Below are 16024 nucleotides of genomic sequence, written 5' to 3'. Positions count from 1 at the left end.
ACAACAGGACAGGTAGGACTGAGACAACAGGGCAGGAAGGACTGAGACAACAGGACAGGTAGGACTGATACAACAGGACAGGTAGGACCGAGACAACAGGACAAGAAGGGCTGAGACAACAGGACAGGTAGGACTGAGACAACAGGACAATGAGGACTGAGACAACAGGACAGGTGTGACTGAGACAACAGGTCGGGTAGGACTGAGACAACAGGACAGGAAGGACTGAGACAACAGGACAGGAAGGACTGAGACAACAGGACAGGTAGGACTGAGACAACAGGACAGGAAGGACTGAGACAACAGGACAGGTAGGACTGAGACAACAGGACAGGTAGGACTGAGCCAACATGACAGGAAAGACGGTGACAACAGGTCAGGTAGGACTGAGACAACAGGACAGGTAGGACTGAGACAACAGGACATGTAGGACTGAGACAACAGGACATGTGGGACTGAGACAACAGGACGGATGGAACCGAGACAACAGGACAGGTAAGACAGAGACAATAGGAGAGGAGGGACCGAGACAACAGGACAGATGGGACCGAGACAACAGGACAGGTGTGACTGAGACAACAGGTCGGGTAGGACTGAGACAACAGGACAGGAAGGACTGAGACAACAGGACAGGTAGGACCGAGACAACAGGTCAGGAAGGACTGAGACAACAGGACAGGTAGGACTGAGACAACAGGACAGGAAGGACTGAGACAACAGGATAGGTAGGACTGAGACAACAGGACAGGTAGGACCGAGACAACAGGACAAGAAGAACTGAGACAACAGGACAGGTAGGACTGAGACAACAGGACAGGAAGGACTGAGACAACAGGACAGGTAAGACTGAGACAACAGGACAGGTGGCACTGAGACAACAGCACAGGAAGTGTATGAGATGTATACTGACCTTCGTCAACTAAAAGTGCTACATTATGGTCACATCGATATTTAATGCAAGACGTTAAACCAGGTAGTGTAAAAATCTCTCCCTGCCGGTAAGCATTGTTATTCACAACACAAGAGTCTGAAAAATACAACGCAACGAGATTGTTAACTCATTTTTTTCCTACAAAAAAAAAACGCCCTACAAAAATAAACTATCAATCATTCAATAAGCCCTCATCAAGAGTTTCTTCCTACAAAATGAAAATAAAAGTGTTACTCCCAATTATTCAATAATTTGAATAATTGAAAAAAAAAATGGATACGTTCTCAATCATTCTAAATTGGGAACATGAAAGGGATTAAGACCTCTGCTGGCAGTCACTCACTGAACTTCCCTTTGTCCGTTCTCTGTAGTGGAATATTACTTTTCAGCTTCATTTTAAAAAAAAGTGCCCTTGTAATGACAACAAATTTCCAGTAAAAATATAAAAAAAAGAGAGTCTTAGACTCTATATTCCTGAGTTTCATAAAAAAATTCGTATGTGTATCTGATATCATCTACATACAGCAGAAAGTAACTACATATTGTTAGATACTTAGTTTAGGAACCCACTGTAGTAGACAGACCTTGAAAGCGACATTTTATAGTTACGACACAGGCATTGGGTTAGAGATTATTATTGTAGACTTGCAGGACAATTACTGCTAAGCTCTTGAAGGGATAACATCGTTTTTTGACTCGACTGTGGCCCAGTCTGTATTAGAGTTTGTTACTCTATTTTCATCTCCAGTGAACTTGTTGCTGTGCATTGATCCTGTTGGTTATTTCTTTGTGACGTGAGGTATGTCTTAGCAATCGACCTCGTATTAGTAATACACTATACAAGATACCCTAGCATCTAAGATTATCAAGGTACTATAGAAATACAATAAGTACAACTTGTTACATTCGTTACAATATGTTATAAACCTTTATTGTAGGTGACAATAACTTTATGTCAACACAAACAATTATGTTCCAAAAAGATAAGTGACTTGAAGTGGATAAGATCTAAGTACATAAGATTTCCAGGATAACCAATGACTTAGCAAGAGTTTAACCGAGACCAGTCGTCATAGAAGGCCTCAGCACTGACCTGCAACGTTGCAAACTATGAGCAGTGGAGACCAATAGCTCCTTGTCACGTCACCGGTCTGTTCGACGTGGCAACGAGTCATTGACCAGCCCACGCGTTGTGACGTCGCAGGTCAGTGTTGAGTCCTATTATAACGATTGGTCTCGGTTTTAATCACTGCGATGTGTGGCTGAGAGGTTTCGGCTGGCTGTTTATCAAAAAGGGGGGGGGGGGCTTGAGTTCAAAACCCGACTCGAGCAGAAGATTGTTTACTGAGCGCCAGAAAACCTCTCATATACCCGCTCTCCCACTGGTCCACAAACGAAACTGGACCGTAACGCACTGGGCATGCTTTGGCCTAAACATGAAAGTTGCTCTGTATAAAAACAAAAACAAAAAAAACAAGCATGACTACACACATGAAACGAGTAGAGCGTCTTTTTGAAGTAACGTCTGTAATTGATAAGAAAAGTGTCGTCAACTGTTCTTTCGTTACGTCCTAACTAGTACGGTGATTTTAGAGTTATCAGACATCTACACTTTAAGAGGAGGACAAAAAGGAAAACAAACCCTTAAAAAACGGGAGATAATTATTAAACAAAGGACAAAGCAAAACTTTACAAAACAGCAGCAACAACAACTAAGCTTTCAATTTAGTTGCACAAACGTATCAACGGCTGCAATATATTAACAACATCTCGGGGCCAAAGCGACTTTTTACATTAATATATCATTCACGCAGCCAAAGTTACTTGTGGATCTCCAGGCATGTCTTTCTTATTCGGATTGAAGGGTTTGCCTTTCAGTGAGTCTGTCTGAACAGTGAGTCTATTCTTTTTCTTTTGTTCCACAGTGCAATGATGAACGAAATCGCCTTTCAGTGAGTCTGTCTGAACAGTGAGTCTATTCTTTTTCTTTTGTTCCACAGTGCAATGATGAACGAAATCGCCTTTCAGTGAGTCTGTCTGAACAGTGAGTCTATTCTTTTTCTTTTGTTCCACAGTGCAATGATGAACGAAATCGCCTTTCAGTGAGTCTGTCTGAACAGTGAGTCTATTCTTTTTCTTTTGTTCCACTGTGCAATGATGAACGAAATCGCACTTTCTGCGTTGGCATTATACTCGGTAATTAAAAGAAATAAAAAAATCACTGAGTAGTAAAGGCGTAGTAAGGGGGGGGGCACGATGCCCCGAGCGCCACCCTCAAGGGGGCCCCACAATCAGCCTATATGTCTATGTGATTTTCATGGAAAGTGGGGGGAGTCGCCAATAATGTACCTTGCCTCGGGCGCACATTTTGCTCACTACGCCTCTGCCGAGTAGGTCTAACTATAAGTAGGTCTAACTATAAGCAGCCTTGAATATAAAAACTGTAGGCCTACATGAAGGCAATCATAAAAAAAAAGTGTGATTTACTCCTCTGGTGTGAATGTATGTTTTGGTTTTTTAATAGTTACAATGTTTTGTTTGGTGTAATGCACAAATTGTAAGACGAATTTCCTTAGGGACAATAAAGATCATTATTATTATGTATGATCGAATTTGTTTAATCCAGAAAATTCAAAAGATTGCTGCTAATATGTCAATATGCAGTAAAGAAGAGACTAATTTTAGACCCATGCCTTCCGGCCCACTCAATGGCGACCACACCGGTCCATATTGGTGGCAGCCCACAGGACATTTGCCCAAAGTACTCAATATAGCCAGTCCGCCCCTGATTTAATAATAATAATAAGAAGAAACCAAAGTGTACATTCACACCAGACTCACTCATAATTTACATGTGACAAAGTTTATACCAGATTGTTCTTATTTAATGATTTGATTTCCAGGGGAACAACTTTTAAAAAGATACTGTGCTTCTAATGGTAGATTGCAATTATATTCTACTTCTACAACAAGCTCTTTCATTTTGTATCTTCAGGTTTTACTTTTGACTTATCCTTTTGGAATTTTTTTAATGTGAATTTTTTTTTAAATATACATCTAAAAAAAAAGATGAATCAATTTATTTAGAACAATAGAATTATTACAGTGTCTTTCTTCCACTCTATTGTTCTTATATGCCGACTGTCTGTCTGTTACACACACACACACACACTCACACACATACAGGCCTACACAGACGATCTCTTTCCTTTCAACTCACCGATAGGATTCGAATACGATGTGGCCAGAATTGCAGCGAATGTGATTAGAGATGTACAAATCTAAACATGTAGAGACAAGGAAATAAATAAACAAAAATATTTGAAGTTTATTTTATACGAACAAAATTTACATTTAATGTACAAATTTAATATAAATTGATACAGATATATAGTTATTTTATATAATTAATCTTCGGACTCGAAGACAAGTCTTTTTTTTTTTTCTTAAAGAGTTCTGTAAACACATTTTAGCTTAACACACGTACCATTTTCTGGACACAGTCTTACCAACTGCAAGTATCAGTATGCCTAAGTGCTTAAGTCAACCACTAAGTTCTCCCATTTATATAGATCTAGTTTTAAAGTGCATTGTTACTAGTCGCCTTTAATACATTTATCAATAGGCAAATAATTTAAAAAAATTGGGTCATAAATTTCACAATTAACTTTCAGCGGCAATTAAATATTTTTAAACTAACCGCTGCAGACGTCAAGGATTAAAATATCTCACAAATGGTTTCCCTAGCGCAGTAGAGGTCAGGATTAACGACATAACTTTCTAATCGGTTGGAATAGTCTATAGATCTAGTATCTAGGCTTTAATATAACTCTCTCTGTAATCAAATCATCAAAACTCTTTTATATAAAGTAGGGCTTTGAATTTTGATTTAGAATTGTTATACAGTAATTGAAGACTGAAAAATCTTGGCGAGGTGCGGTGTGTCGAAAAAAAAAAAAAAGGTGAATGTATGTGCGCCTTGGTTCTAAAGACGGTGAAAACCATAGACATAAATAAATATAGACTGGAAGTAGGAAGTTATTTTTATTTGGGGGGAGTCAATATGTTTTATGTACTATATCTATGTGAAAAAAAAATGGCGGCGATTGAGCTATAAATTCTAGGACTAACATTTCAGTCAATATATACCTTTGATCTTTAGTTTTGAAAAGTGCAAAACTGCCATATTCCCAATATTTTGTCTTTGTTTTATAATCATAGACATAGGCAAATATATATAGGTTTGTGATGTGGATCTACAAACTTATCTTTTCCCAAATATTTCCGATAATAATTTGTTCTTTATCGTCCAATCTATATATATACATGTCTATGGTGAAAACATTACGTTTTTTTTTTGCCCCATTCATTATGATTTATCTCATCTCACTCCTTTAGGCCTACTCTGGCGTTTTCAATTTTGTTAGAAATATAGGCTATATTTTTAAAAATGCTAATAGATTTTGTTCTTTTTAGTGGAGTTTAACAGATTGCTAGTGGAGCTGGTCAACATTGAAACATTTGTGTTTTTTTCCTTGGTCAGAAATAAAAGTTGTTACCCAGAGTGAGTTTGTTTAGAGAGTTTGTTTAGACCTACACATCTGTGAGAAGACTATTTTCCGTGGCTACGCAGCCCCGGCTGCGACCTAACTTTAAATATAGGCTTATAGTGAATCGGGTGTTAGCAGAGTCTCATTCTAATCACAGCATTTCCACGCAAGAGTTTAATCAACAGCCGAAACTACAATGGACTACACACCACACTGACTTCAAAATGCTTCACTTAAAATAACAGTACGGTACTGTTGTACGAAGCTCTACAGGTCTCTCTCTCTCATCCTGAACACAGGACGTGGCCATGAGCGATTGGTCTCCACTGTCCACAGATCACGTCACATATATGTGTCGGGCCTACTGTAATATAAAATCGCCTCCCCACTAGAGTTATAACAATCTATCTATCTATCTATCTATATCTCTATCTATCTATCTATCTATCTATCTATCTATCTATATATATATATATATATATATATATATATATATCTATATCTATATATATATAGGCTTGTCTTCGAGTCCGAAGATTAGTGAAGAATGCAGTATTTCCCGTGGCTGCGCAGCCCCAGCTGTGACCTTCATATTTTGCCACACCCAGGGCAAGCATAACCATTGTTCGTAGGTGGTCGATTTAGATATATATATATATATATATATATATATATATATATATATATATATATATATATATATATATATATATATATATATATATATATATACATAAATTACCCGTACACGTTACATATCAATACCTTACAATCTATCAAGTGTCATGTATATACCACCCAGTCACCGCGCTTCCATATAGGCCTATATATATGGGCTATATGTGTATTTGTGTGCAAGCTATGTAGGATATATCCTGGATATATCTATACAGGTCTAAATGTTTGTGTGTGCATTTCTTGACGGTCTTAATGATGGCATAGGCCTAGCCGGGCATAAGTCATAGATCACGATATGGTCTTGACGTTGGTCTATAGATCGAGACATTATCTGGATGAGATAAGCTGAGATCACGACATGATATTGTTGGCTTATAGATCTATGTCATATAAGTCCGGAAGTGATCATTATGTGACCTTCACCTAGACCGTAGACGGAGACATGATAGTAACTTCTCATCCTTTGTGATGTATGATCAGCACAATCCCATTTCCTGTGGCTATGGAGTTCTATATTCGCTTTAAAAAGCCGGCAGCACACATAGGAATTTATTTAGGCCTGTTGCGGTTGCCCGTTTTGATTCGATCTGCGTTATTTGTATTAAATTGATCCCCTTGTCTTGTTTCTCAGAATACCGACATTCACGGCTTCAAGCCACGAGGTTCGATCATTCCTTTTTTTTTGTAATGGGTTCATATTAGTAATCTTATGAGATGAACCGAGCAGTGGTTTCCAGATCAGACAGTTCGCCTATAATTTTCCTTTTTATAGGAAGGTTTTGAGTCTTTTGACACTCTTTGAGTGTCTTTTTATCGTAGGCCCTATGTGCGCATGTTGACCCCGTTGTGAGTGCTATCAAGTACACACTGACACAGCTCCCCATAAAAGCCAGAGTTTGGCAGGGATCACAAGATGAGATCATGACCTTCCATATCTAGTCATCCAATGGATATATCTTTAAATGTAACTCTGAAGTTGAAACAACCTAACCCTAAGTAGGCCTATTTACAATATTGTTGAGAATCTAGAATATACTATATTATATAGATTCTATATCGACTAACTTTGGCCTAGTTTTTTTTTTCGTAAATTTGTTATATTCTAGGACTAGGTAACTTTAGATCTAGATCTATAACATCGTTATATCTAGATTCTATATTAAAAGCTATTGTTTTAATGAATATTTAGTTAACTTTACTTTATATATACATAGATAGATAAAGAACTAGAATCTACCCTGATAGCAAAGATTTTGGGCCCAGTAAGGGCCCCAACTGGGCAAGCCCATGCTAACCATATGGGCCCCAAGTGGGGGATGAACGTTGGCCCAAACGGGTGCCCTTAGGGCTGAGTCTGGGCTCAGTCAGGGGGCCCAGAAAATCCCAGTGTTAAACCCTTGTGGGGCCAGTAAGGGGAAGGACTTGTGGGCCCCAACAGGGTAAGAGATACTTGGCCCTTTGGGGACAATTAATGAAAGCCCAATTAGGGCCCTTAAGGGTCAAGTCTGGGCTCAGTTAGGGGGCCCAGATGAAACCCTGACAGAACCCTCATGGGGCCAGTATGGGGTAAACATTGAGGGGCCAGAAAGGGCTAAACACATGGGCCCCATTTGGGGGATGAACGTTGGCCCAAACGGGTGCCCTTAGGGCTGAGTCTGGGCTCAGTTAGGGGGCCCAGATGAAGCCCTGATGGAACCCTCATGGGGCCAGTATGGGGTAAACATTGAGGGGCCAGAAAGGGCGAACCACATGGGCCCATTTTGGGGGATGAACGTTGGCCCAAACGGGTGGCCTTAGGGCTGAGTCTGGGCTCAGTTAGGGGGCCCAGATGAACCCTTGATGGAACCCTCATGGGGCCAGTATGGGGCAAACATTGAGGGGCCAGAAAGGGCTAACTACATGGGCCCCATTTGGGGGATGAACGTTGGCCCAAACGGGTGCCCTTAGGGCTGAGTCTGGGCTCAGTTAGGGGGCCCAGATGAACCCTTGATGGAACCCTCATGGGGCCAGTATGGGATAAACATTGAGGGGCCAGAAAGGGCTAAACACATGGGCCCCATTTGGGGGATGAACATTGGCCCAAACGGGTGCCCTTAGGGCTGAGTCTGGGCTCAGTTAGGGGGCCCAGATGAACCCTTGATGGAACCCTCATGGGGCCAGTATGGGGTAAACATTGAGGGGCCAGAAAGGGCTAACCACATGGGCCCATTTTGGGGGATGAACGTTGGCCCAAACGGGTGCCCTTAGGGCTGAGTCTGGGCTCAGTTAGGGGGCCCAGATGAACCCTTGATGGAACCCTCATGGGGCCAGTATGGGGCAAACATTGAGGGGCCAGAAAGGGCTAACCACATGGGCCCCATTTGGGGGATGAACGTTGGCCCAAACGGGTGCCCTTAGGGCTGAGTCTGGGCTCAGTTAGGGGGCCCAGATGAACCCTTGATGGAACCCTCATGGGGCCAGTATGGGGCAAACATTGAGGGGCCAGAAAGGGCTAACCACATGGGCCCATTTTGGGGGATGAACGTTGGCCCAAACGGGTGCCCTTAGGGCTGAGTCTGGGCTCAGTTAGGGGGCCCAGATGAAGCCCTGATGGAACCCTCATGGGGCCAGTATGGGGTAAACATTGAGGGGCCAGAAAGGGCTAAACACATGGGCCCCATTTGGGGGATGAACGTTGGCCCAAACGGGTGCCCTTAGGGCTGAGTCTGGGTTCAGTTAGGGGCCCAGATGAGGCCAGTAAGAAATGACACTGAGCTCTAGCTGAAATGGCAAAAAATGACATAAATAATTACATAAACAATTTACTAGTTGAAATTAATAGTTTATTGCATTATAAAATGTTAATGTTAGCAACTATTAAAAATAATTAAAAATACCGGAATATACTAAAAAACTGTAGCAAAGATTTTAACTGTGAAAATTGATCCTATAATATTATAGTATACTATGGAAAATGCATTGAGTCAACAAAAAAGTTGTGAATGATAACATGAAAATCTATAACAAATTTATAAAGAACATAATTCAGGATCATCTACAGAAAGTATAAGTGCTGTATAAAAATTATGTTTAAATCAAACAGTTTTGACAATCATAAAAACAACAACAACAAAAGAAAAACTTAGCTTTTGTAATTATATAAAAAAAATATAAAAAAATAAAAGTAACAAAAAAAAGTATTGAGTTGGTGGAATGTAAGCAATATGTACACTGAAATAAGTAAAAGCATATTCATTTAAATATTAATTGTAATAACAAAATGCTTAAAATGGCAAATTAGAAATAAGTTTTTAAAATATGGATGCTTATATTTTTAAAAGTACTTATTATACCATAAAATTTTTAAAAAAATATAATGGCTACCAAATTTATGAAATTTTAACATGTACAAAAGCTTGAATAGCCTATACAGAAACCTATAAATTATATATAGAATGTAATTCAGAATTATCTAAACAAAGTATGGGCCTGCTGAATGTAAATTGAAAAGCAAACTGTTTTGACAATCATGAAACAAATTTTTTTTTTTTTAAATTAACATCAGATTATGTTGTACCGGTAGTTCTAAAGAAAAAATGACCAAAACAAAAATAAGCTACCTGTAACAAGTTTGTGAAATGTTAGCAATATAAACACTGAAATTTTAAAAACATACATTTAGAACATAATTGAACATTAAGTAAATGACTTAATTTGTTTAAAATGAAATAAATGTGAAACATACTTTTAGAAAAATACCAGTGCTTACTTTACAAAAAAAAAATAAAAAAATAAATACAAAGAATAATTAATAACCATAAATATATAAATTTAAACAAGTAAAATATAATTAGAGAATGGTGCTTTTTAATCAATAGGGTCTACATGCACAAAAACCCAAAGCTGAGTCTGTTCGAGGTAAATATTCTCAAGACCTCGCCTAATTTTAGATGATAATATTTCAAAAAAATATAGGTCATGTACGTTACCCAGTACCAAAGAAAAAGTGTGTGCTCAACAATGAAAACTATACATTTATATATACCGGTAGCTCATGTTTATAATTTCAACAAAATATTTTTTTCAATTTTGAGCAGAGTAACTAGCTGCACTATCATATTCATAATTTTTTAACAGTGAATATTATATGTAAGAAAGAGCAAATGTTTCAAGCTACTGTTCAAAAGCCAGTAAACAACAATGATGCTCATATGGTACATCATCTGTAACTGTCAACTTATAACCTTAAGTTGTAATAAAAGTAAAGTTCCCCTTTTCAAACTTAGCATCTATAGGGCAGATGATGTTAAGGCCATCAGTTTCTTTGGCTAATGGTTAACAAGCAGGGTGTCATGTAGCTAGCTAAACAACTTTACTTTCCCCAGCTAAAATCAGGTACCAGTATCCACCAGAGTTAGGGTGTCTTAAAAATCCCAATTTTCACTGAGATTCTAATTCGGGTCTGGAAGCCAAATGCTTAACCACTTAGCCACCATGCCTTCCTTATGTTGCTATAGCTGAACGAAATAATTAATGGTGAACATAAATATTTATAATTAATATATGACAAAACTAATGTGTATTTGAAAAAAGCACAGTACCGGTAATCAACAACTAAGAACCACTACATGTTTTATGTAATGCACATACATAGTATGTTATTAAACTAACAAGATCCAGCACATGTTTGAAATATTATATTTACTTATTTCTTTGTTGTTAAGTCTAGATAGGTAGTTGTTTTTTTTTCCATTAGTCATTAGTTCTAATATCTGTAGTATGTAAATAAATTTGCTTGTGCATCTTACTTTTTTTAAACATTTATAAACTTTGATTAGGTTTGTTTGTAAAATGTTTTACATGTTTGGGATGTTCCTTCAGAGTTGAAGCCATCATTCTTCTTTTTTTACGATTTCTGTGCCATCACATGTGCCAAGTTCAAGTACTTTCTCTCTAAGTTATTTGACAGACTTGGGTAACTCACTTGAATAATCTAAGAAGAACATAGAAAAAAATATTTTTTTTTTAAAATATATTTCTATGATTTCAAAATTAAATGTTCATATAAAACATACAAAAAACAAAAACACACACAATGATTTTCACTTTTTCCAAACCAAAAAATGCTGACATTATCTATTCATGATTTGTGTATGCAGGCTTCATTAACTACTGTATTTTCACACATGTACATATCCTGCACAAGTTAAAAAAAAAATTAAAAAAATTTTTTTTTTAAAATCTTACAACTCGTATCATATACCAAACGTGACTTGACGTAAACTAACAGTACATTAATTGTTGTTTATCTGTCCCTCAAGAAGCAATTGAGCTTCAGTTGTTCCAACAAGTGATAACAGAGTTCAAAATTCTGTGAAATATGAGCCTACCATCATATGTATAAGTAGTATGTTTTTCCAATAGAAAGTCACTGACATAGTTATCTGGTGATGGTGGAGAAAACATTTCACAACCACACAGCGATTTATAGGAGGTGTAAAGACCTAACAGTTTACACACAATGTTCATAAAAAATTAAAACACTTATAAGCCTCTTAGGTTAGGTTGACGCAGCATTTGATCAAGAAATGATTTGAAAGAAAAGTAACAATGCAATTGTGGCATAAAAAAAAATTATAAAGATTATGTTAGTTAAAAATATGGAAATAAAAATTCATACCTAATATCCATAATTTGGATTGAAAATTCAATACATTTATTTTCTGTTTGTGCCATGTCCAGTCCAGACAAGTTATAATCCATACTATTGTTCTCTTAATGCTGTTTTCACTGGATAGATCTGTAATATATAAGATGAGATAAGTATGATTCTGCTGACACATAAATAAATAAATAGCTCAATTATTGTTTCACATTAGGTACTTCCATAAAAATTTCAAAATGATCACAATGCAATAGAACCTATTTAGTTAGATAGAGCTTGAGAAATGCTTTCCAATGATACCAATTTTATATTGCTGAGTTAATTGTGAGGGAAGTTATTAAATTTTTAGTGGCCAAAAATTAGCCTTCTTTAGCCTTTGTAAATAAATAAAAAATCTGTGACCGAAACAACTGACAGTTGAACTTAAATTAACTGTATTATAAAAAGTCTTAAAGATATGGGGTTGAAACTTCACACTCTTTTACATTAACCAGTATTCTGTTAAAATAAATTTTAAAAATAAGACCAAGCAATAAAATCTTTGAAAAAAAGTTAATATAAAAAAAAAGCCTTCGACAAAAAATAAAAATATATGTGATTTTGTCATCATATATGAGCCCAAAAATCACAAATAAAACAAATCAGAGATCTGTATTGTGTTTTATTTTGTTTAATTATAATTCTACTGTATTTAAATAGCTATTTATATGCATCAGATAGATAATTCTTATAAATTATAAATGAAAATAGCACTGCGCAGAAAAATATTTCCTAAAATTTAATGACTATAAGTTTCATAAACTTCATAAAAAAACAGTTTTAACCTTTTTGTAGAGCACTGGCAATTAATCATTTTAAAATGCCTTAATTTAAATGCTTTAAAAATTAGATTGTAAATGAAAAATTTCTTGCTTCGGACAATGAATTTTTGTGCAATAATAGCTCATCATTTTAAAAATATAATGTACTCATTTATTAACTATTAATTTACATGTATATTAATAGAAAAAAACAACACACAGAAAAAAAAATTAATTATTAGTTCGCTGAGCTAAAAATATGAAAAAAAATTGTAATAGTTAATATTATTTTTTAAAGTAATTAAACTTTTACTTTAAAATTTGCAGATTACAAAGTCATTATAATAAAGACACACCCTCTCCATAATCTAGCATTCAAACACTATAAAAGTTAATCTAAATGAAAGATTCCTATGTGTGCTTCTAAAAATAGCTTGTGATAGACAGAAATTGACCATTTCCAGTAAATCACAGTGTTGGTTGTTACTAAAAATAGATTTTAACCATCAACTTTGAAAATTAATATCTAAAGAGTGCGCCAAGCTACAAAGTTCAAACTTAGCACACAGATATATATTAACATGCTAAATTCAATAGAATTAGTGAGATTGTTGTAAGCATAAACACTTTTATTTTATTTAAAAAAGAAAATTTTACCCTTCTTTGTCTTTGTTAATTTTAATATCAAATATCTTTAATAAAGTGCGCCAAGAGAATTTAATGAAATTTGAAATATACACATTTCATAATATGATAAATTATTGTAGCAAACAGCATTGTTGTAACTTTTATAGGAAAAAAGTTGTAAAAATGTCAACTTTCACATAAACTTTTGTTAAGAAAAATTTAACAGATTGGCTTCAAAAGCAAATAAAAATGATCTCTGATATCTTATGTTTACAAAAAGTAATCATAATTAGTCCTCAAATCAAATACAATATGCTAAAACTTTGATGGAAATGACCACCCCTAAAAAAAGGGTAAAATGTGCTGACACACTTTTCAGCCATTTTTTGGGAGAAAAAAAATTGATCTAGGTCAGTTTATCGAAGTACCTATTCACATAAATGATATTTTACATCCTAAATCCTACAATATAATATGGCCTTACCAAATTTTCATGAGAATCTTCATCCTTCAGTTTCACTTCTATTTCCAACAGTTATACATTATTTGCCATTGGGAAATTTGCTTCATACCCAATCCTGATTGTATTTATCTCTGCTTCTTTTAATTGCTTTCAATTGAAAATGAGTCTGTACTGCACTCAAATCTTTTCTCCAGTATCTCTAGAACATGTTCTGCAGACAGAAAATAAAATAAGTATTAAATAAATTTTACAAGTAAATCTAGACTGCTAATATAAATTATTCAGGAAATCTGGATCATCAGATTTGTATACAACAAATTTGGCTTGAAAATATTGTAAAAAAAAATTACCAGTTTGATCAATAACATCAATGAGCTCTTGTCTCAACTTGAGTCTTGACTGAAAGTTATTTTCCAACATGGTCCACCTTGAAGAATATGCAAAAATATTAATATAGTAGTCTAAGTATAATTAGTATAGTAATAATTTTTTTAAACTTAATTAATTGGTAAATATAATAAAATTGAGTAGTAATAATACTTTATATATTTTAAATTAAATACCTGTACTCATTGACTCTTGGACAGATCCAGCAAGAAGTGATCATAGTGATGCCATCATTCTTTCACTCTTTGGTAAACTTTGGTTCCGATAGTCTGAAAATCATTTTTTTTAACATTTCAATTTTTTAAAATCAAAGTCACACATGAGAAATATTAAATACATAGATCTACATAAGGCATAAGCAATATAAAGATAAATTATTAATTCTGCACAACATATTGAATGACAAGATTATTGACTAGTTTCAGTATAGTATAGTATAACATTGTTAGATTTGCTTCTACAAAAAAGTATACACAAATGTATTTATAGGCCTACATTTTGCATTTAAATTGAAAATAGATCTCAAGAACTCACGTATTTTAAAATATTAATTTTAATGGTTGAATTTGGTTTTACTATCTTTTCTAAATTGACTTTCTAAATCTAATCTATTAAGGTTCTAATAAACTGTGAGACACGCCACGGGATTCGAATGATTATAATAATATTATAATTATTATTTCAAACGGCTTTCCTTGCGTCACTTAAAATAATTATATTATCTAGATTATTCTAGATTCTATATATATAGTATATCTAATCTACTTTAATTTATCCAGACTTAATCTCTATAAATAAGTATAAAATAATAAAGTAGATCTAATTGTCTAATAAAATAAAAAGTACCTTTGCTTGACGCACACATTCCAAAGTTGTTAGAATAGAGTCGAGTTAATAACAAATCAACACAATCTTGAAGTAGATCTATGAGTATTATGACTGGAATGGGATGGTCATGGTGTTTGGTTCTGGCGCTATTTTTCTTAATGATGCAATAGGCTGTAGCCTATCATGTAGACCTGTCTCTGGTTGGTCAATTGTAAGTAAGCCACGTGACCGGGTAGCCTACACATTGACCAGCGGCACAGTCTTTCTTCCCCCCCCCCCCCAGGACTATAATCTTCTCTAATACTGTATATTAATAGTGTCTCTTGTTGAATATTTAAATTGTTTGTTTTATTAACTCTAGTATTTCGATACCATATAGCAGTGTGCAGCATTTGAACAAATTATGTGCGGATGTGTTGGTTCATCTCGTGACCTCATCTACTTGACTACCGTACTTACACAAATTGCATTATAGACATTATAATTAACGAAGATGGTTCTTACAAAGTTAGATTGCACGATTTAAAATATGGATCTAATTAATTTTATATATATTTTAAATCATAAATATTCTAGAATGGGGTATACAGTAGATATTAGATAAAACACTGACACGTACATAGTCTACAACTATGGCTACAACACATTTGCATTGCCTCTGGATTTTTTTTATGCTCTTTATCTTCGTAGAATCAGTCATCGATAATATTTACGAACTGTGCCTATAATGTAGTTTATTAGATCTGTCATGTAGCATGTATTTTGAGTCATAACTTTTTTTTAAATGTATGAAACTGAATAGCAAATCCTGTCGTTCATATCATGATCTTGCCAGTTATATCTTATACTTTAAAATAAAAATTCCTTGAATTATATTTAAATCATAAGATAGTTTTAGTTACGTGTTTCATTATATCTGAATGTTATTGACCTAAACATTTGTGTAACTCATAAAAGAAAGAGATCACAAGGTCTATTACGTCAACAAAAAGATCGAGTAAAGAGGTGGTACGAAAAAGATTTACAGTGAGAGTCAGTGAGCCTTGACCTACTGACCATCAGTGTGCACACGTGTACTTTCTTGCTTGATAGCACGCGTTCTATGCAACAAGCAAG

At 35.2% G+C, this 16024-nt stretch overlaps 1 long non-coding RNA gene across 2 annotated transcripts; it reads right to left on the bottom strand.

The window, feature by feature from the left end:
* Nucleotides 1–9492: 9492 nt before the first annotated feature.
* LOC129926075 (uncharacterized) lies at nucleotides 9493–15179 on the bottom strand. Of its 2 annotated transcripts, XR_008777763.1 has the most exons (6): nucleotides 14927–15179; nucleotides 14257–14349; nucleotides 14044–14120; nucleotides 13715–13904; nucleotides 11819–11938; nucleotides 9493–11131 (listed from the first exon to the last, which is right to left on the bottom strand). It is a non-coding gene; the product is annotated as an uncharacterized LOC129926075 (long non-coding RNA). The 2 variants fall into 2 exon arrangements; XR_008777762.1 differs by having other exon boundaries at nucleotides 14257–15179.
* Nucleotides 15180–16024: the final 845 nt, after the last annotated feature.

Source organism: Biomphalaria glabrata, chromosome 4 (genome assembly GCF_947242115.1).
Source record: "Biomphalaria glabrata chromosome 4, xgBioGlab47.1, whole genome shotgun sequence".
Lineage (NCBI taxonomy): Eukaryota > Metazoa > Mollusca > Gastropoda > Planorbidae > Biomphalaria > Biomphalaria glabrata.
The sequence above is the reverse complement of the archived record's forward strand: the minus strand, read 5'-3'. Positions and strand labels throughout refer to the sequence as shown.